At 39.5% G+C, this 24,253-nt stretch overlaps 2 protein-coding genes across 3 annotated transcripts in view; one reads left to right on the forward strand and one right to left on the reverse strand.

The window, feature by feature from the left end:
• The window catches only part of LOC120557668, a 1,015,838-nt gene that overhangs the window by 769,640 nt on the left and 221,945 nt on the right, over positions 1-24,253 (reverse strand). The window lies entirely within an intron of this gene.
• The window catches only part of LOC120557124, a 655,636-nt gene that overhangs the window by 315,588 nt on the left and 315,795 nt on the right, over positions 1-24,253 (forward strand). The window lies entirely within an intron of this gene.

Below are 24,253 nucleotides of genomic sequence, written 5' to 3' on the forward strand. Positions count from 1 at the left end.
CAAAGATATTCAGTTTAATGTCACAGAGGAGAGAAGACACTAGAACATTATTCACATTTAACAAGCTGGAATCAAAGAATTTTTACTTTTGTCTTAAAAAAAAAGTGACTCAAACCGACTAATCGATTATCAAAATAGTTGGCGATTAATTTAAAAGTTGACAACTAATCGATTAATCGTTGCAGCTCTAGTTTGCTTTAATTTTGATATAAGCTCACCTTGTCTCAAATCCAAAGAGGAGGATGAGGGGTCTGTTGTTACTCCCTCCCTGGTGGGACACTTTCTGAAACTGAGGGCCATGTGTTTTCACAATGTTAATCTGCTTCTACTTAATCTGACATAACTATAATGTTGACATGATATGTATCTACGATGAGCTACCAAGTTACCTATGACACTGATTAGCCTATTATTGCTAATTATAGATATTATATAGCCTATTCATTTGAAATTAAACATGTTTTAAATTAGGCTATTACAATGGTGTATTGGATGCAAACAGAATTGTTAGTGTAGTTTATTTATTTAGCCTTTACCTCAGATTACATGTATAACCAAATTATCATTTGAAAGTGTATGTTCTGCTCTTTATATTGGTTGTCTCAGTTTGTTTTTAGCACTAACAGTCATAGTCGATATTCAAGCAAGAAAATGTAGCGCGTCAAAAAGCTGGCCGATGCCCAGCTTTATGCAAATGAAACCGTTGAACGTGACGCGACTATCCAGTAGAAGTAGAGCACAGAGGTCTGCTCTGATCACTTCTCCCTCCAAATTTAAAAAAACTGAAACCTGTCGAGCAGCCAGTATACATGTTGTAGTATTGGAAGTATGTTTGTATTTTGTTTCTTTTACCAAAGTTTGAACACAGAAACATCCACAACAGTCACAACATACAGTTAGACATATTTCATCTTTTATTTAGATAGAAATGATGAAGAGCTGCCTGAAATTACATGATGCCCTGAGAGTGCATCAGATAAAACATACTGTACATACACAATTCTGATATCACAGCCAACAACAGTGTCTAGTTCAACCTGACAAACTCTTGGCTTAGCACCTTAAGACATAAAAAGAAGCACAACATGATTGTCCTAAGCAATGTCAATTACACAAATATCCAAATAAAAAAATAAGTCACATTAGATTTTACTTTGGCTACAATAAACATCACATTTCTTTTACATCGTGACAGCAGGCTCTGGTCTTAAAAGTTCTGTTTTCTAATGCCCATCACATCTAGCTCAGTTAGGACTTTTAACAACTACAAGCAGCAGTAATAATAATATTAATAATATTAATAAAGCAGTTTATATATCATTCATCCATTCACACCCCGATGACAGTGAGCTACCATACAAGGAGCTGTCTGACCATCGGGAACAATTTGGGGTTCAGTGTCTTGCTCAAGGACACTTGGACAAGTGGACAAGAAGAGCCGGGGATCAAACCACCGACCCTGACAGCAGGTATATCAACATTATCTTTTAAAGGAGACATATTATGCTCATTTTCAGGTTCTAACTTGTATTGTACATGTTTTAATGTTCAAAAAACACTATTACTTATTTTACTATTTTCTTTTCTGCCAATTCTCTCTCTCTCTTCTCTCTCTCTCTCTCTCTGTGTGTGTGTGAAGTCAAAACATCCAAAATCACCATAATCCTGGGTGTTTTATTTTGAAATCTGTTCCATTTTGTAAAGTATGCGGCTGTGCTGTGGCCTTCCTGTATATGATTACCTTCCTGTATATGATTATCTTCCTGTATATGACTACCTTCCTGGCTTGACGAGGCCGCTCATGATGATAACGGGTGCTGAAATGGAAATATCTTATAATACATCCATGGTGGAGATGAGGAGCAGTGTATTCTAATGAGCCTGCATGTGACATAGGAAGAGGAGCTGAATCTGAATGGCTTGTTGAATTACATCAGATTGAGGATGCCCACAAAGAACTGGCTGGGTTGTTTGATTTCAGGTTTTGGGTTGGTCGGCCCTCCAGATACTCAAATGTTTGTGCACCATGACTGAAAATGAGAGTTTTTCATTATATGTACCCTTTAAAATTAAGTGACAACACTGATGCAGTCTTGTTTCCTTTAGCTGAGGATCATAAACAAAATGTAGTTATTTAAAAAAACAAAACACAGATTCTATATTGACTGACTTTATCTAACTAATTCCAGGAGAACACAAACAGTCCGTTCTTCACCAGCTGCCTTTTGAATTTCAGATTCTGTGGTAATAATGTTTTGGTCACTTCATGGTCAAACTTCTAGTTACTTTACTAACATTGGAGTCACTTCTGCAGGGGGGGTGGTTTTCACTCTTACTTATTTAATTAAATTTATAGGTCCTATTTATGAAACTGAAAGTAAAGTCATTTCCTTGCTGAGTGTGTGAGACCTCACAGCTGCCCTCAGTACAGAAGAAATTGTCAGACGAGGAGTCCACGAAGACACGGAGATTGGAGAAGTTCCTCCATGCAGATTTATCTGAAACAATCACATGTTTACAAGTCAACCAGCTGTCCTGGACTCATCAACGGACTTCCAGGCAAAGTCACCTGATATAAACAACTGACTGTCATTTTCATAGGACTACCTTTTTATACGGCATTTTGGGGGTGTTAGTAGGACACATTAACACACACACACACACACTTAAATCCTGTTTCTAACATGTAAAAATGGCTTTGAAATGATTATATTTTTAAATTCAATCTCCTACTGCATGGGCGTACACAGGGTGTTTATATAATACGGATATCATATTGTCACCATTTTTGTGTCTGGTCGCTAGGGACCTACATCATATCAACCACAACAGCTAGATAGATGATACTTGATACACACAAGAGAATACACGGAACAAATAGTTTTTGTCGGTAATGTTAACCAGCCGTCAGCCCTAATCTAACAACTTGCTAGTTAACGCATTAGCACGATCAATCTAGACTTAACCACTACAAAAATAACACTGTTGATAATTGATGACTTGCATGTCCCGCTATCACATACCGTATGGATTATTTTTCTTCAACCATATCTTGGTGTGTACTTACCTTCCTGCAACAGCGTATTGATGGGCATCTGACCTGCGAGATAATTCCAGTGTATGGGGATGTATTATGTACAAGCTAATAGCAACGTGCCGTAAAAGTAAGTTTGGGCTGACGATACGGGCAATTTATATATAAATTCTTAGAGTATCGCTCAAATATGTTTGATGTTGAGATGGAAAAAAATGGAAAGGTCCAGTGGAGCTGTTACAGGAATGGTTCAGAGGTTCTTTTCTTTGATCACACGGTGGCCGCGAAGGAGGTTTCGACAGTCAAGTGGACACCTTTCAAAACAATGGATGACCCCAGCCTCCCCCGAAAAGTTGAACTGGACCAGCACCTGTTTCGAGAAATGCATCTCCTTTACAGGAAGTTGTAGATGGAGCAGATGAGGAGCCTACCAAAGGCAGGAGAGAAGATGGACATGGAAGTGACAGACATCTCAAAGTTCACTCCGCATGCAAGCAGCACAAAATATTGGTTATTCCATCCACTCAAACTTAGAAAATAGAGAAATCCCTCGTTCTTTGTTTCTGTTTCTGTCTGTATGGAGTATATAGTGTGGTATATATATAGTAGTGGACAGATGCCTGTGCCCCAGAGTACCTGTGACTGGCTGATTTTGAAACAAAGATAAATGGGCATACATGAAGAAAAAATTATCTGTGCGTTTGTTTTCATTGATCCTGTCACTGCCGTGCAGTCGGTACACTGTCTTAACATTTGGCTGTGTGGGAAACTTTCCATTATAGCTTTCATAATTCAAACAATGCTCGGCTGGAAGTTTTCATTCTTTGATTTTCTTTTACTGCCTATTTTGTGTAAACAGCTGGTAGCGATTTGCTGCTCGTAACAAACCCAACGTGGAGACTGCAGTGCACACCTTTTTCTTAACCTAAGTCACACATTTTTTGCAGTTATGTAATTGCACAGAGTGACATCGCAATTGGATTAATCATGCAGCCCTAATATATACAGTATACTATTTGGTGTCCACCTGTTTTATGCAGAGACACTTATCTCTCCCTTGGTAGATTGCATGCCAGACCAGAACTGCAAACTGGACTTTTGTTTTGAATCTCATTTCCCGACACACCTGCTCAGGATAATGCAAGTTTACAACATCCCACTGCAGGGTCACTAAAGAAACGGCCCTGGCTGCATTTTGCTGTATATTTAGGATCATCCTCCTCCTGCATTGTCCTAAACGGTAAAGCACTCCCTTAAAAAAGGGCTCTACATTAGCTTCACTGTTCACCCAGTATGTATTTCAACACACTAACACTATTGAAACAGAGTCAGAACTTGGTTTTAGTCAGGTTGAGTTTATGTTTCATTTCAAAATCATATATTCCATTCATAACAACCTTAAATGTGTCACTGTCTGAGTGATGGACTCTACTCTCTAATGTTACTTACCAGCTGTTAGTTCCCCTGGCTGTCCACAGGTTACTAGTGCAGTAATAGGGTGAGTTTATACATGGTGGACCCACCAGTCAAATAGGGACACATGACATTTATTATATTTGTAACACCTGTCCCATGTAGCTATATGGTCTCTATAGAGTAGTAGTACTATGGGAAGGCACCTGGGTTTTTTTTGTCTTTACCGAACTAACTATAAGGCTTATTAGCAATCTATGTTTCTCAATATTATTAAAATAACTGGCGGTGCCCCAATATGAATTAGGTAAGTTTTGTGTTAACCTTGATTACTCTTTCAAATTGTAACTCAGAACAAAACCTCATGTACAAAATCTAAGACCCAAAAATGATACTTTTAGATACTGTATAAAACCCAGATATTGGAATTTATTTAGTTAAAGTACAAAAATAATAAACACATGTATGGTGTATTAGAAACATAAACACAAGTGAGGCCAGTATAAATAACTCCCTATTTTTATGACACCCAAAATAATATGTTGTTCCTCAATATAGCTTTCCAGAGTATAAAGTGTTACCTCTGCTCAGGTTTCAATAAAATAAATGCATAAATCCTTTTTTGACATGTAAACCTGAATAGTTATCTACACTCACACATTCATACTCAGAAATCAAAATACAAAACAAAAAACCCTGTTGCAGGCCCTGAATAGAAGCTTGGGAGAGGAGGCCTAAAAATGTGACGGCCGTTTCACTTGTTTACACAACCAATAAAATAAAATGAACGTGCAATATACTCAGTACTCACGAATCCCAGTCAAGGGGGATATAAAGGCGAACTTGGCGATGGCAGCAGACAGAGCACCGGGTAAAACCACAGCAGGAAGATCAGAACAGAAAACAGCAGCGACAGTCTACATCACACCAGCGGGATGGAAGATCGCTCTCTGGGTGGTCCAAAGGAGCTTCCCGATCTCTCTCTTTTACAGTCACAAATGTCCGTCTCCTTGAATCAAATAAATTAACTGAGAAAGCAGGTCCGTTCCACTATTTCACGGCGAATTATCGGTAGCTTGTCTCAATTATTTCACATGCAAAGCTAACAGTAGACTACTGAAAACAATGCTAATGGCAATTGTGCTATCGCTAACTGCTATTCACAGTTAGTGACACAATAGATACTACAACACTTAATTACAGCATATATAATCACACACATGCACATGTATATTTACCTCTTGTCGATTTCAATATGCCAAAACACAGCAGAACTGGTTGTCAGCCTCAGTAATGGATAACAATGTCCTTCTACAACCTACTAAACCTCACGAAGTTCGTTCACTTAGCGTCTCTGTCTCTCTGACTGGATCTCTGCAGGTTACATCTAAGCCCCCCCCTCTACCTGGGATTGTAATTACATTGGCTGATAGGTCATGACCTTCCAACAAAAGTATAGAAAGACGATGATTGACATATTTAGGCTGCTATCAGGTTAAACTGTGTGGCAGATTACCCTTACATCGCTGAATCATGTACACTTCACTCAAACTACAGTCAACTCCATGAGCTTAAAACTTTGATCTTTTAAAAACTGTAAATGTAACTCTTACCTTTTAAACGTTTTATTAATGTTAACCATTTTAACATATGGCATTAACTTATATTTTCTTCACCATATTTATATATTTGTATTGCATTAAAATAATTTCAATAAATATCTAAATTAAATTTATCCAGGGCTACATATTATTTAGAACACTTCTTAACTTTGCGAATGTATGCACAAACACTTTGATGGTAATATACATATTGTGAACACAAAAACCACACTGGAGCAAGTCAAAACGCCTCTACTCCTTTATGACTGAAGAGGGACCAACTAACTCTGTAGAAAGTTCACACAGACTAGGAGCAAAATATCCAGAAGAGCTGCAAAACAAGTAGCCTAATAATATATATTTTTTAAAACAATAGTGTAGCACTGTAGTTACTCACTGACAGATAGGCCCACAGTCTAGGTTTGAAGGAGATCTAGAACTAGGACTCAGGAATAACAGACCAAGGGGTGAATTTGAACTTATTTAAGACAATAAGTAGTATTGGACAATTTAAACACATCAATTTGGTACCAAACCACACAGAAATTTAAAATACAAACCACACACACACACACACAAACACACGCGGGAGGTGCACGCAGACCGAGCAAAGATAGCTCGCCTTTGCAGTTTAACATTGCACGCCTCCTAGTTCCTAGGTTCTGGTAACAGGCTGGAGGTTGAAGGGCAAGGCAGCTTTATTTCTATAGCACTTTTCAGGAACAAGGCAATATAAGTGCTTCAGATAAAACATTATAGAGCAAAAGTTAAAACCTTTCACAGTGCTCATTTTTGATTTTGATTTCATCTCCTCACACTCCTAATATCCTTTTGAAAGGTTAGGTCCTTAGACCATGGTGGCTCCAAGGATGCATTTCATTATCAGGGTTCACTATACCCCTCTCTCAGAAAACTGGAAGAGGTCATGGTAAACATTGATTACTCCTGCATCATGGAGTGTCCTGAACATCACTTTCTGCAACGGAAACAGATCCCAAAACAGGCCCAAAAAGTCATGCAGAGTGTGGTTTGTCCCGCCGCGTAACCTACAAGCGTGATGCCCTAACCTTTCAAAGGGATATTAGGGTGTGACGAGATACTTCAGCTCACAAGATGAGACACAAGATTGGGGTTCACGAGAACGAGACCAACACTATTTTAAAGAAAACTTGAAAGATGAAATATGACTGCAAAAAAATCTTTTATTCAATGGAAAGTCACCAAATGAAAAATGTGCACTGTGAAAAGTTTTACCACACACTCAAATGTCTTCTCTTATGTCTATAACTAACCTCTAAAGAGCCTAATAACTGCTGCATCCCTCTCTCCTCACAAACCTGTCCCTACCACCTATTAATCAAAAAAATGTTTTCTTACATGGCACTGTAAAATTTATTTGCATCTTATTCTTTTTAGGCGGTTTTATTTTCATGACCATTTGCTCTATAATGTTTTATCTGAAGCACTTACATTGCCTTGTTCATAAAAAGTGCTATAGAAATAAAGCTGCCTTAACCTTCAACCTCCAGCCTGTCACCAGAGCCTATGAATGCTTTTGTCTTGTGCCTGGGTCATAGAGAACACTGTGGTCCCTGTCTGTCTAGGAAGTGATATTGACTGCATCAGCATCTAGCCATTAAGTTATATTGCAGCAAACGCTGTCTGCGTTTTTGAAAACTGTAGCCACACTTGTGCGCTTTACTGGCAAGGTATCTTTTGCTCCGTCTGCAGTGCACCTCCTGCGTGTGTTTGTGTGTGTGTGTGTGTGTGTATTTTAAATTTCTGTGTGGTTTGGTACCAAATTGATGTGTTTAAATTGTCTAATACTACTTATTGTCTTCTTAAATAAGTTCAAATTCACCCCTTGGTCTGTTATTCCTGAGTCCTAGTTCTAGATCTCCTTCAAACCTAGACTCTGGGCCTATCTGTCAGTGAGTAACTACAGTGCTACACTATTGTTTTAAAAAAATATATATTATTAGGCTACTTGTTTTGCAGCTCTTCTGGATATTTTGCTCCTAGTCTGTGTGAACTTTCTACAGAGTTAGTTGGTCCCTCTTCAGTCATAAAGGAGTAGAGGCGTTTTGACTTGCTCTAGTGTGGTTTTTGTGTTCACAATATGTATATTACCATCAAAGGGTTTGTTACGTTGGCCGGAAGTGCAATGCAACATTACAAAGAATGAAACACTTTTACATTTTGGAAAACAGAATAACATTTTGGAAAACAAATTTACATTTTGGAAAACAAAATAACATTTTAGAAAACAAATTTACATTTTGGAAAACAAAATAAAATTTTCGAAAACAAATTTACATTTTGGAAAACAAAATAACATTTTAGAAAACAAAATAACATTTTAGAAAACAAATTTACATTTTCGAAAACAAATTAACAAGATGCAAAACACTTTTACCAGTCCCGAAACAAATTTACAAATGACAGATTCTTCACGGAAAGGGAAATGTACCACATACCGGAAGTGATGAGGTTTTGTATACATGTCGCCTTGACTACGGCAGTTATGGATCGAATGCGTCAATAGAGCCGCCATCTTGGAACAGGGGAGGCACTGCCTTATATACTGTCTATGGGCCGCCCTAATGCATCAGCGTCAATGTAGGCAAAGGTCTAACGGAAATAAAATCACTATAAATCGTCAAAATCTCATGCGATGTTCTAGTTTTTTAAACAAAAAGACAAAGAGACTAATTAATGTGTTAATACAAAGAATATTTATTATAATCAGTTCACAGATATGAGTACAAACGGAAACTTCACCCTTCTGAACTAAGAGGTTCTGCTTCAAAGTGAAGTTTAAAACAGACTGAAATGTCCAGGCTCACCCCCCACTAATGATTCATTTATTTCTGCATGTATTTATTTATTTAACGAGACTTTTAAGTCGTGTTTCGTCGTCCACAGTCCTTGTCCCGCCAGTCTCCCTTTAGGAAACCTGTGATTTAAACTTCAGCAGGCTGTGACAGTCCGCTCCGCTCAGTCCTGGATCTGATTCTCCCGGGCTTCCCTTCCCTCCAGCGGGCCCAGCAATACGGCCTGGGTCTCCAGCTGCGTGGTGTCGGTTTTGGCTCCCAGGAATGGGCAGTGAGCTCCAGGTCCTGACGGTCTCAGCTCATCCGTGATCACCCCCCCTTTTCGCGTCATATAAAAACTCCAAACACCGACCACACGTAAAGTCACCATAAACTCTCATTCACGCCATATACTTACTACAACAACAACACATATTGACTGCGCTCACCAGCAACACCCGCAACACCTCATCACATCCGGTATGTGGTACATTCCCTTCCGCGGAAGAATCTGTCATTTGTAAATTTGTTTCGGGACTGGTAAAAGTGTTTTGCATCTTGTTAATTTGTTTTCTAAAATGTAAATTTGTTTCGAAAATGTAAATTTGTTTTCGAAAATGTTATTTTGTTTTCCAAAATGTAAATTTGTTTTCTAAAACGTAAATTTGATTTCGAAAATGTTATTTTGTTTTCCAAAATGTAAATTTGTTTTCAAAACGTAAATTTGTTTTCTAAAATGTTATTTTGTTTTCCAAAATGTAAATTTGTTTTCTAAAATGTTATTTTGTTTTCCAAAATGTAAATTTGTTTTCTAAAATGTTATTTTGTTTTCCAAAATGTAAATTTGTTTCGAAGCTTTGTAAAAGTGTTTCATTCTTTGTAATGTTGCATTGCACTTCCCGGCCACCGTACATATGTTAAAATGGTTAACATTAATAAAACGTTTAAAAGGTAAGAGTTACATTTACAGTTTTTAAAAGATCAAAGTTTTAAGCTCATGGAGTTGACTGTAGTTTGAGTGAAGTGTACATGATTCAGCACGTGTAAGGGTAATCTGCCACACAGTTTAACCTGATAGCAGCCTAATATGTCAATCATCGTCTTTCTGTACTTTTGTTGGAAGGTCATGACCTATCAGCCAATGTAATTACAATCCCAGGTAGAGGGGCGGGGCTTAGCGGTAACCTGCAGAGATCCAGTCAGAGAGACAGAAACGCTAAGTGAACGGACTTTGTGAGGTTTAGTAGGTTGTAGAAGGACATTGTTATCCATTACTGAGGCTGACAACCAGTTCTGCTGTGTTTTGGCATATTGAAATCGACAAGAGGTAAATATACATGTGCATGTGTGTGATTATATATGCTGTAATTAAGTGTTATAGTATCTTTTGTGTCACTAACTGTGAATAGCAGTTAGCGATAGCACAATTGCCATTAGCATTGTTTTGTAGCCTACTGTTAGCTTTGCATGTGAAATAATTGAGACAAGCTACCGATAATTCGCCGTGAAATAGTGGATGGACCTGCTTGCTCAGTTAATTTATTTGATTCAGGAGACGGACATTTGTGACTGTAAAAGAGAGAGGATCGGGGAAGCTCCTTTGGACCACACAGAGAGCGATCTTCCATCCTGCTGGTGTGATGTAGACTGTCGCTGCTGTTTTCTGTTCTGATCTTCCTGCTGTGGTTTACCCGGTGCTCTGTCTGCTGCCATCGCCAAGTTCGCCTTTATATCCCCTTGACTGGGATTCGTGAGTACTGAGTATATTGCACGTTCATTTTATTTTATTGGTTGTGTAAACAAGTGAAACGGCCGGCCACATTTTTAGGCCTCCTCTCCCAAGCGTTCGATTCAGCCCTGCAACAGGGTTTTTGTTTGTATTTTGATTGCGTGAGTATGAATGTGTGAGTGTAGATAACTATTCAGGTTTACATGTCAAAAGGATTTATGCATTTATTTTATTGAAACCTAAGCAGAGGTAACACTTTATAGTATACTCTGAAAGCTATATTGAGGCAACATATTATTTTGGGTGTCATAAAAATAGGGAGTTATTTATACTGGCCTCACTTGTGTTTATGTTTCTAATACACCATACATGTGTTTATTATTTTTGTACTTTAACCAAATAAATTCCCATATCTGGGTTTATAGTATTTAAAGTATCATTTTTGGGGTCTTAGATTTTGTACATGAGGTTTCGTTCTGAGTTACAATATAAAAGAGTAATTAACGTTAATACAAAACTTACCTAATTCATATTGGAGGCACCGCCAGTTATTTTAATAATATTGAGAAACATAGATTGCTAACAGAAAATCAAAGAATGAAAACTTCCAGCCGAGGATTGTTTGAATTGTGAAAGCTATAATGGAAAGTTTCCCACACAGCGAAATGTCAGACAGCGGTATCGACTGCAGTGACAGGATCAATGAAAACAAACGCACAGATAATTTTTCTTCTTCATGTATGCCCATTTATCTTTGTTTCAAAATCAGCCAGTCACAGGTACTCTGGGGCACAGGCATCTGTCCTACACTATATGTCCTACACTATATACTCCATACAGACAGAAACAGAAACAAAAGAACAGGGATTTCTCTATTTTCTAAGTTTGAGTGGATGGAATAACCAATATTTTGTGTTTGCTTAATGCAGTGAACTTTGAATGTCTGTCACTTCCACTAATGTCATCTTCTCTCTGTACCCTAGTGACTCCCCTCATCTGCTCCATCTACAACTTCCTGTAAAGGAGAAATCCACATTCTCCGAAACAGTGCTGATCCAGTTCAACTTTTCCCGGGAGGCTGCGGGGTCATCCATTGTTTTGAAGAGGTGTCACTTGACTGTCAGCTCTCCATCGCAGCCCTGCATGGCAGTCAAGAAAAGAACCTCCTGAACCATTCCTGCTTAACCTCGCCTCCACTGGACCTTTCACATTTTTTTTCCATCTCAACATCAAACATATTGAACGATACTCTAAAATTTATATATAAATTGCCCAGCCACACGGTCAGCCCAAACTTACTTTTCCTGACACATTTAACATTAACTTGTACATAATACATCCCCATACACTGGAGTATCTCATGAGTCCAGATGCCCATCAATACGCTGTTGCAGGAGAGGTAAATTACACCAAGATATGGCAGTTGAAGAAAAACAAATGTACAGTATGTGATAACGGGACATGCAAGTCATCAATTATCAACAGTGTTATTTTTGTGGTGGTTAAGTCTAGATTGATCGTGCGCTAGTAACGTTAACTAGCAAGTTGTTCGTTAAGGGCTGACGGCTGGTTAACATTACCGACAAAAACTATTTGTTTCGTGTATTCTCTTGTGTGTATCACGTATCCGTCTCCTCTAGCTGTTGTGGTTGATATGATGTAGGTCCCCTAGCTTTGACCAGACACAAAAATGGTGACAGCAAAGCACTGTGATGTCACGTGGTTCTTATAAATATAATTATAAATATAAAAATATAAATATATACCAGAAACTATGCACAAAAGGACTACTTGCACCCTAGAGCTGCTGAATATTTGATGTATTTAATAAATGTCATGTTTTATATCTGTCATGCTTTTGTGTTTGTCAGTACATTTTTCAGCTTGACATTTTTAGTAATGCATGGAATAAAAATAAATGAACATACTTATAATGATTTATTATTACAACTTAATGTCCAATTGAATCAAGATCATAAACCATAGTATTTGAGTGTGTTGAGGGATCGACACCTGCTGTTCCTGTGTCAAGGTAAGTCTCCTGAAAGGTCAAATGAAGTATGACACGTCTGTTTAATTTAGTTGCTTTATATAGAGTGCTGGTGGGTGTTTTTGGCCTAAAGATATGAAAGTAGAGGAAAGAATTAATATATCTAGCCATCTTCGCGATCAATTGCGTTACTGGAATTCAAATAAATGGTGATAGCGCCGTATGCTGCCATTATAATTTTAATTTAGTTTTTATTGAGATAACTAATTCTTATTTAACTGACTGTATGCAAGACAGCTGTGACTGTCTTAAATTGTCCCAAACTAGCATTGTTTTGTAGTAATTAAATAAGATTTATAATAATATTTAGGTTCTATTGTTGCATGCCCTTTACAGAAATTATTAATCCTTTTTGTCAAGATTTTCAGAGTTGTCAGATTTTCTGGTAAACTACAATTTGGTTCCTAGTAGTTGAATTAAGAGTACGTTTTTTTTGAAAATCTGCTTACTCTTCATGTTAACCCCTCTCTTGGTATTTTAGTAATAGACTGGTTTTTGCAGCAATTAAATATCACCATATCTGAAACCCTTTTAACAATATACCCAGATAAAATGTACAACAAAAGGCAGACGTGATGCCATTAGGTTGTTAGTGTGACAGCGTTTAGTCAGTTTTTAGTGTGACAGCACTTATTAAATTTAATTAATTTAATTTAAATTGGGTAACAACAGCCAATCAGAAACAGCTAGCAATTTAACATTCAAATCTATTTTTCATTCAAATCTAAATCTATAATCAAATTGTTCCAACGGAAAACAAGCTGGCACTTATCAAGGGCTAAAAGCAGAAGGAGATTTACTTCCAAATGGAAATAAGTTTACAACCTTTGAATAGTTAGTGAGAGCCCTTTGTTGATGTTTAGAAGAGTCTAGGTTTGCTATCGCCTGTCTTGCGAGTAAATGGCAGAAAAATACCTTTGGAGAAACTCAACCCCACGTGTCGCGTGGGTTTGAGGAGGTGTGAGAGTCCCGTACATTAAACGGTTACATCACTGCCTCTTATCGCTTCCCACAAGAAAGTTTTAAAACACCAAACCCAAGCTCTGAACTGCCCGGGAGTTTGGGGAATAGCTAAATGTTTGCCAAACAACAAAGCTCAGTCATTAGGCTCGTTTCGAGATGAGCCAGATCTGCGCAGAATCGATCACCGGGCGATCGCCCCGTTGCATGCCGGTTAGATTTGTGTCCGATTTGATCCCGACTTGCTCTGACGTCATGCACACGTGGGCAACGATAATCTCACGAGACCAAGGCCGCGCCAGTTCTGAGACGCAGGTAGCGCAGTTGCTTTTCACCAACTGCAAGAGCCAGGCGGACGCAGGCGGACCCAGGGCATGCTGGGAAACGCCGGTCTCTCAGCTGATCGAACAGCTGATTGGTTCAGAATCGACTCAACATGACGACGTTTTATATAAACTTTTCATTGATTTTGAATCGGAGGGATTTTAACTGCTATTTGTCTGATTTAAAGGCTTATTCTGTACAGAACACATGTTGTGTGGCTGATAGTTACGTTTAGAAGTCAGAGAGACTAAATCTGTTCAGATTACGGATCATCTACAGTCTGTTGTTTATTAAAATCAGCAACAGATCGCATGTAGAGCATTCTGACAGCTACTCTGTCATAATAAAATCAACTGGAGACTGTGTAGGAGCTGATATATGGGTCTGATAACATTTTATTAAATCGGAATTCGGACCACAGTGTTTGTGTCACTTCCTGTTGAGCCTGAAAGCTGCTGTCAGCTGCTGGAATCAGCTGGAAAACTGTCCGATTTGAGAGCGGACTTTTGTCACCGCCCCTGCTGCCGCCTCGCTCTCGTCTACTTTACAGGCGAGGCGCACTTCATCTTGAACGAGCCTAACGTCTCTCGCTCGTCTCTTTCCTTTCTCTCTTTCTCCGTGAAATGAAGCTGCCTTCAGGTGCAGTAGGAAACATTGTGTTCTACAAACGATCTGACGAAAAACTGTTACTGTGAAATATAAAGTCTACTTGTGCTACATTGGGGGGTTAAAGAACACAACAGGACGTCGCACCACCCTGCGGCGATTGCTTTTTTAATTATCTGAACGCAGCTTCACGCTGAAGTACGGAGGTCAGTTAAGATGATGCTCTGACGTCTCGTTTCCTGGAAGGCAGCGCGGAGGGCAGCACCCAAACGAAGCTGACAGAAGCACATAGGAGAAGAAGAGTTATGATTCACCGTCTCGTCCAGTCGCGTGGCGTGAACTGGCAGCTTTTAATGTCGCATTCTAAGTAGTTTAAAGTGTAAACATGTATTGTTGTCTTTGGTTTAAACTTTCAAACAAACGCCCCCCAAGGGCACCTCTACGCCCCCTTTCCAAAATATTGCTTCGCGCCCGCCGTCATCTTCTGAACGTCCCCGTTGAGAAACAATGCTTTAAACCAATCACAATCGTCTTGGGGCGGTACAGCGTTGCACGGAGCCCCGGTGCTGCTAAATGGCCTCTGGAAGGAACTTGTTTTGGTGGAACATGTGTACGCCGCTCAAGTATTTTAGTAGTGTGCAACAGAAAACTCAGATTGGACAGATAGTCTAGTTAGCTGTCTGGATTTACCCCGCAGAGATCTGAGGAGCAGTTAACCATAGTGCTCACAAATCCACCAGAGTTTAAAATTCCAACACAAAGGAAGCATTAGGTAACGGACATCTGGTCAGAAAACAAAGGACATACGCGGCAATCCCAGAAGTGGAAGGTCGGGGCTCTAGACTACATAGACCCTAACTATCTGTGTCCTCTTAGTTAGAAAGTCAAGGATCCAACCCACCAGATTATTACTTAAATCAAACCGTTTCAAAGGCCTTCTGGTTAAAACATGGGTTGGATCGTGTTAAAAGAGGAGGTCAAATCCACAAATCAAAGTCTTACATAAGTCCCTTTACCATCCAGGGGTCTTAAAAGCCCGTGAAGCAAAGTAACTGTAGCATCCTCCAGTCCTCTGTGAGGCCTGTATGCAAACGGCCTCAAGATCTCAGACCTGACCTGTTTCTCTAAAAAGATGATTAAAATGGAGGTCAGAGCAGTGATTCCCACAGGCTGAGAATGTAGTTGTGGTGGTGGGTGGCGCGGGATGTGACGGCTGGATTCAGCAATAAACTTGTCAAACAAAGGTTTATGAACACTGTATTGAAAAAAATGACGTGACAAGATAATTTAGAAAGAAATACTTTTTACATATAAAACGAACCAGATAGATACAGATTAGGGCTGCAACTAACGATTATTTTAATAATCGATTAATCTGTCGATTATTTTTCCCGATTAATCGATGAATCGGATAAAAAAACAAAAGCATTAATTTACATCAACTCAATACATACATACTTGTTGTTTTAGTTAACAGTTGTGTAAAGGTAAGTAACCCAAATAGCAGATACAGAGAAGACATAGACAGACAGACAGACACGCAGAGACACACACACAAACACGCACACACAACACACACACACTTTCATTAAATTATTGCCATCATTGTAGTAAGTGCAAGTTAAGTTCATTTATACACCACACACTAATATATTTGTCAACAATAACTGATATGGGACAAAGCACAGAATATATACATGACAGATTGAAAAATGTATGGGCCAAAAACGGCGTGGTGAATAAAACCGTGTCTTTAGTCTTCGAGAACTATACCACCCCTGCTTTATTACTGTTATTAACGAGCTAACCCTAGCTTGTCATGCTAGTCAGCTGGATAACGTGTAAACAGCAGCACCAGAAGAGCTACTGGAGGGACGTACGTTCCTCACTTCAGAACGGAACAGAAGGAGGATAGTGTAGTGACCTTTAACCCTGTTGTTGAACTCCCTTCCTCCTCATCAAGGACTCCAACATGTTTACGTTTTAGGTGCTTACATCACCGTGGTGCGCCCGTGCCATGCCGTGTCGCTTTGCCTATCTTGCAATTAACACGTTTTTGATTTATTTAGTGTGAAATGCTCCCACACCTTGGATGACTTAGGTAGTACTTTCTCTGCCTCCGACAGTGTTTCAGAACAATGTTACAGGTCTCTCCGGCTCTCTCTCCGTATTTCCTCTGCTCTTTTTATTTTCTTTCGCGCTCTGCAGAATTTTTTTATCTCCGCACTGAGTGGCGTAATAGTTGTGTGACACAACGAATCGATAATGAAATTCGGTCGCCAACTTTTTAGTAATCGAATTTTATCGATTTTATCTATTCGTTGTTGCAGCCCTAATACAGATGAATTGTAGCTGTGCTTTGTCAACTAAATCTGGTTAGTTTGTCAAATGAAATGTATGGTTCAGCAGTTAAATGACCAGATTAATGTCACCCAGAGGTGAATTGTATTAACAACTTAACCTTAAACCCATACTAGGATACATAAAGTTAAATGTTATTATAAATCTCAACCCTCCTAACTCCTGTTAAATCATATTACACTAAGGCTATCTAAAGTTGATTCTTGTTCATTTTGGTTGTTCTGGATCATTGCTAATTTTTTTAAAGGGTTTTTATTCGTGTTTTGGGGATCTTAATAACATCATGCTGTTTTGTACTATACATGTCCATGTTGCACTCAAGACGTTCCAGTTAATGGGTACGGCACGGAGAGAGCATTGACTGAAGGCTCGATTACCCATTAGCTCCACTTAACTCCAAATATAGATCAGCCTAAGTGGACTTAAATAAAAAGATAAAGTATGAAACAATACATAAATACGTGTCGACGCGTGATTTATGCTTCTGTATTAATCTACACCATGGCGATACGTGACTGGAGGCACGGCCACTATGCCGGAGCTGCATTATTGTGGAACCCACGCAACTTCTAGACAAGACCCGCCCTTCCAGTAGCATTCACACGCTACTATTGGGCAGACGTCCATGCAAAGTAACTGAACCCGATTTTGTTCAGGTTCTATCCTAACCATAACTACTCTAGGTCAACCAATCGGGCTGGTTCGTAAGGCGGACTTGCCTAGAGTTGCGTGGGATGTGCACTACCCGAATAGTGTAACTCACACGTTACGCGGCACCCACCGCCGTGGCTTGGTAATGTAGCTGCTGCCGGAGGCAAACCGCTCCTCCCCCAGCATGGCTACTTAATATGCACGTGAATGACGTCATCATGCATTCTTTATTCTTTCTCCTCACCATAGATATATTTATGCTCCTCACTGTGTATTAGGCTTCTGAAAATGTGTGCCGCCCAGAACAGTGTAGTTGAATAGCCCTGCTGTCAGCTTTGTACAGTCACATTTACCCTCTGGTCAGTGAACAGCTCTTTTGCATATCCAGTTCAAAGAGCCAGAGGCAAGAAGGGGAATGGGGGGAAAAATATTAACATTTGGGCCACCAAAAATGTACTATTGTAATGTATTTCTTTGTAAGGGTCTTGGAATTTGGCAATAAAATGTTTGCCTTTTTCTAAAAAAGGAAACCAGTCTTTTGTATATATACAAGAGACAAGTTTCCTTCTTTAGTAAACAAAACACTATAAATATTTTACTATTGCTGTTTACTAAGTATTTCTTACTAAGTATTATCCGACATTTCCTGGTAATCGATGGAATAATCGGTAGAATATTTGATTACTAAAATAATCGAGTAGCTGCAGCTACAGATTTCCCACGTGGTCAGAAAGAACAGAAGAGACACTTTGTTTCTCTCACTATGGCTCTAGAGTCACTACTGCGCTCGAAGATATTCACCATCACTCTCTCACTCGCTCTACCACACACACAAACACACGTCAGCCCTGCTGTTCTCTTAAAGAGATCGGCACACACACAACACACAAGTATAAACTTCAGGTCACTTATGTTGCCTACGGCCAATGGTCTGCTTGTGGCTCAGTAATATTCAACTTGTAGTTTTATATCATTTTCTAGTTGTAGTAATTCTGATTGAACCAGCAAAGGCTAAAGAGATCTTCCAAAAGGATTTTTATGCTGAAGGATGAATTCAAATAAATAAATCATGACCATGTCTATTGTCTCATAATAGAATTATGCTCAAACATTTTTCCAAAAACAAAATCTAGATTCTTTTGTTTAATTCACTAGAAGAAATAATTGTGTTGAGAGACCTGAAACTGTATCATAATATGAGTGTTATTAAATATTAATCTCTACAGTGCCTTACGTAAAGTATTCGCCCCTTGAACGTTTCGACCTTTTGCCACATTTCAGGCCTCAAACATAAAGATATAAAACTGTAATTTTTTGTGAAGAATCAACAACAAGTGGGTCCCAATTATGAAGTGGAATGAAATTCATTGGCTATTTCAAACTTTTTTTAACAAATAAAAACTGAAAAAGTGGGCTGCAAAATTATTCAGCCCCTTTACTTTCAGTGCAGCAAACTCTCTCCAGAAGTTCAGTGAGGATCTCTGAATGATCCAATGTTGACCTAAATGACTAATGATGATAAATAGAATCCAGCTGTGTGTAATCAAGTCTCCGTAATAAATGCACCTGCTCTGTGATAGTCTCAGAGGTCCGTGTAAAGCGCAGAGAGCATCATGAAGAACAAGGAACACACCAGGCAGGTCCGAGATACTGTTGAAAAAAAAGAAAGTTTACCAGCGGGGTTTTACACAAAAAAATTTCCCAACCTTTAAACATCCCAAGGAGCACTGTGCAAGCGATAATATTGAAATGGAAGGAGTATCAGACCACTACAAATCTATGGAAGACCCGGCCGTCCCTCTAAACTTTCAGCTCATACAATGAGAAGACTGATCAGAGATGCAGCCAAGAGGCCCATGATCACTCTGGATGAACTGCAGAGATCTACAGCTGAGGTGGGAGACTCTGTCCATAGGACAATCAGTCGTGATACTGCACAAATCTGGCCTTTATGGAAGAGTGGCAAGAAGAAAGCCATTTCTTAAAGATATCCATAAAAAGTGTTGTTTAAAGTTTGCCAAAAGCCACCTGGGAGACACACCAAACATGTGGAAGAAGGTGCTGTGGTCAGATGAAACCAAAATCGAACTTTGTGGCAACAATGCAAAACGTTATGTTGTGTAAAAAGCAACACAGCTCATCACCTCTGAACACACCATCCCCACTGTCAAACATGGTGGTGGCAGCATCATGGTTTGGGCCTGCTTTTCTTCAGCAGGGACAGGGAAGATGGTTAAAATTGATGGGAAGATGGATGGAGCCAAATACAGGACCATTCTGGAAGAAAAACCTGATGGAGTCTGCAAAAGACCTGAGACTGGGACGGGAGATTTGTCTTCCAACAAGACAATGATCCAAAACATAAAGCAAAATATACAATGAAATGGTTCACAAATAAACATATCCAGGTGTTAGAATGGCCAAGTCAAAGTCCAGACCTGAATCCAATCGAGAATCTGTGGAAAGAACTGAAAACTGCTGTTCACAAACGCTCTCCATCCAACCTCACTGAGCTCGAGCTGTTTTGCAAGGAGGAATGGGCAAAAATGTCAGTCTCTCAATGTGCAAAACTGATAGAGACATACCCCAAGCGACTTACAGCTGTAATCGCAGCAAAAGGTGGCGCTACAAAGTATTAACTTAAGGGGCTGAATAATTTTGCACGCCCAATATTTCAGTTTTTATTTGTTTAAAAGGTTTGAAATATCCAATAAATTTCGTTCCACTTCATGATTGTGTCCCAATTTGTTGTTGATTCTTACAAAAAATTACAGTTTTATATCTTTATGTTTGAGGCCTGAAATGTGGCAAAAGGTCGAAAAGTTCAAGGAGCCGAATACATTCGCAAGGCACTGTATATATTCTTTAAAGCTTTTTATAAATGAGTTAAACGTATATTTAGCTTCGAGAGACTCCTGCTGCATAAATCCAAACTGTATCTCTCTGTTCCCATTGAGGCCCAATAACTGCAGAGCCAACCCCCCACCAAGAAACACTCAGCTTATGTCTGATATCACACCTGCACATTCTGCACCACAGACTCAACATCTAAACTATCGTTCAAGGTTTGTAATTTTCAGTGAGTGTAATTTTCAACATTGTAACCATGGTAACCCCCCCGCCTCCCGATCTAGCGGGCCACCAGATAATGCTTAAATAACTGGAAAAGACCAACAGTCATTTCAATATATAGAAATGTAATTTGGAGCATTATTGATTGGTTTCTGTAAGTTTGTCTGGGAACGTTATCGGCATTACTACTGCATTGTGGGAAACTTATGCAGGCATAGTGTCCAGTGTTTGCATCATACTGTAATATTTCACGGAAATAGTATGCAGTTCACGCATCTATTGGTTTCATACTAAGATCATCAAGATGTCGGACATACTAAAACATCTCCCATACTGTTTTAGCCTACACATGTTAGTGTGGAACTTCAGACCAGCCATAATGATTTTAATGTTGACGTTACTGAGCTGTAGTCAGAGCTGGAAGAAGTACTCTGATTCTTTATTGGAGTGAAAGTATCAAAACCACCAAGTAAAAGTCCTGCATTCAAAATTACTACTTCAGTAAAAGTATAGATGTAATAGATGTAATCCTCTGAAATGTAGTGAGGAACAAGTATAAAGTAGAATATACTGCAAATACTCAGTTATTTACCTCCAAATTTAATTTTTACTGCTCATGAAACATTAACTTATACATAAATAGCTTAGCTAAGCTGTGTGTTTAGCTGGATGGGTCATATTTTTTTTAATAAAGCTAATCAGCTGTAACAACAACTATCATAAAAACGAGTTAACCCAGAGTCAATCATTGACTTGTACCTGTGAGCCTCGGCCTCAGGTTTTAGAGAAAACATGTCACAGACATCAGATATGAACATCACCCTCCTCCTCCTCCTCCTCCTCCTCCCTCCTCCTCCTCCTCCTGTTCTTCACTACTGAGACTAAAACCAGAACCAACTCTCAGCTGTGTAGCCCAGCAGGAGGAAACTGTCCAGAAGATCAGAGCTAACATCTCTGTTCCTGGTCACATTCATCCTACGGCTGGTTTTATCTGCAAAGAGTTTTAGGTTTCAGGTTTCAGGAGAATGCACCTTTAGTTGTTCTCTTTGTGCAGACTGTGATATTCAGTCTTCTCTATATGATCTGTGTTCCATTCTGAGTCTTACATGAACTTTCTATCTTCTGTTTCAGGGTTACCTATTGGATGGATTGTTACTGCAGTTATTGGTGTTGCTCTTTTGTTGCTGGTTTTGCTTATTTGGCTATCAAAAGATTTCGGAAAGAGGTAAGTGTAAATGTTTTTGTATTGTCGACTGGTGTGGCAGTTCGCTGGGGCCGGCGCCAACCCCTTTTTATTGCCTTCCCCTCAGCAAACCCCCGGCCCTTATGCCCTCTTTTGCCGCACAGACGAACGCCAGTTGCCCGTCAGCGGGGCAGATGTTTTGACCTATACTAAAAGGAGTTGCTTTTGACGCTTCCCTGATTAATTTAGTTTATAGAGACACACACGCCCTCCGTCTAAGGAGAAGCCCTCGCCCGGATCAGGGAACCCGGCGGGGACAAGAGGTTAGATACACACTACACCAGACGTTCCCAAAAAACACGGGCTCTTATCCCTCTGTATATGACAAGCACTGTCCGAGGGGATCTTTAAAACCAATGATTTTTCTTTAGTACTCACAGTCTCAGCCGTCCTCCCCGGGGTCACCGGAGGTCCCTTCCTTCTCAAGGACGCGCCTTTGCCCTCCTTGGTCGCCGGACTGAGAGAGGGGATGCTCAGAGGCTCTGACCAGGCGCGGATAGGGAAATGCACTCCCACTAGGAGATAACAGGAGGTCCCGTGTCCAAGTTTATCCCCGCCGGGAGGCAACTCTCCACGGGCGGTTAAAGAGGAGTCACTTAACCCCGTGGGAAACCCTTCCCGCTTGGCGGAGGGTAAGACGATCCCAGAGAAAATAAAAGAACTGGCAAAAGTTTGGGTCTCCTAGTCCAAAGTCGGACTCAGGTAGTTTTATTATTTTGTGACAAAAGCAGAAATTAAAAGCAAGTGGTCCTCTACAAAATAAAACTAAAAATAAAGATAAAGCCTCCGCTCTAACAGAGGTATTTAAGGCTGCTTCTCTTTTCCTCCTGGCTCTGTCTCTCCCACACTCATTAAAGTGCAGGTAATCTCCTCTCTGGTGTCAAAGAGGGCAAATAAATCTTCCCCAAAACGCAGCGCAAAGAGCGTCTTGGCAAACTAAGAGAGAAGAGCAATTTTGGCGGCCTCTGTTTAACAGAGGTATTCGGGCCGCTTCTCAGAGATAGTCTTTTTTCTTTTTCTTTTCTTTTCCTCCCTTACACTCAGCGACATAAGGGAACCCCTCTCCAGCTGAGAGGGGCATAATGAATCTTTCCCAATGCAACAGAAAGTGCAAGGGTAGATGGAGAAGGCTTCATGGCATCCCGATGCCACGTAAAGCACTCGGGTAAAGAGCCGCAAGGGGAGCCCAAAAGGGACCCAAAAGGAACACCGAAGGGGCCGGCTACTCGGCAAAAACACTCATATTTATACACGAAAAAAATTTTTACTCCTCCCAAAATTATCAAAAGGGGACGTACTATATGTACTTCCCTATCCTTGTAAGGTAATGTAGGAAACACTTCACAAATAACGTAACAGTAATGAACTTCATGAACTCTACAGCTGGTGTGCTGTGTATGGCCACACACGATGCCTTCAAGACGCACACACACACAGCTGCATGCACCGGTCAAGGCCGCAGCTCCTGCCTGTGCTTTTTTTATCTGTCTAGGTGCTTTCCTACACTCTTCACAGTTTCTCAATGAGAGCTCTTTCTGTCATAAAAATGCAAAAAGATCTGTATGTAAGCAAAAAACAGATTAATATATAAGCAAGATATATTATTTTTGGGGGGTTTTCAACACACACACTCTAAGCAATGATATAGTTTGCTTTTCAAAACACATCTATCTAAGTGATTATATGGTTATCCTGGTATACTGACAACGTTATATATGTTGTAAAGCAAGGAATGACATGGATTCTGCCATTTCTTTGTTTTGGGGTTTTCATCTGGCCTCGTGAGACAACCGTATCAACATATTCATGATGAGCAGACAACACAACAGAATATTAATATGAATCTCATGTTTAGAGTCTTTGCAGTTATTTTATCTTCAGTACATTAATCATTGTGTTGGTATTTACAAGTCAGATGGATTTTCTTTAGTAAAACTGTTATAGGATGTTATAATGCAGTGGAGATCATTTTATTTTATTCTTAATTCAATATTCTTAAAATGATTTATTATATGTGATGTAAATAATATTATACACTACAAGCTTAAATGGTTAAAATATAAAACAAACTACAAACTAAACTGCTTGTAAAACTGCCTTTTGGAATTTAAATTTGCTTAAAAACATTGTTTCTGCCTTTAATAATTACTAACTGATGACTCTGCATGTAAACATACTGATTATTACATGTGTTTGTCTTCCAGGGTTAACAGTTATCAAAGCTGTTAGAAGGCAGTGATGTTACTTTACCCTGTTCACTCTGGCCCAAGGAGGACCTTCGGTACTGTTCGTCTGGAAGAAAACTGGTGATGGTCAGAAAGTGTTCCTGTATGATAATGGTTATCTTTACAGTGACAAGTGTCCGGGTCAGAGAGAGCAGTTCAATGGTCGAGTCT

The sequence above is a fragment of the Perca fluviatilis genome, chromosome 4 (assembly GCF_010015445.1).
Source record: "Perca fluviatilis chromosome 4, GENO_Pfluv_1.0, whole genome shotgun sequence".
Lineage (NCBI taxonomy): Eukaryota > Metazoa > Chordata > Actinopteri > Perciformes > Percidae > Perca > Perca fluviatilis.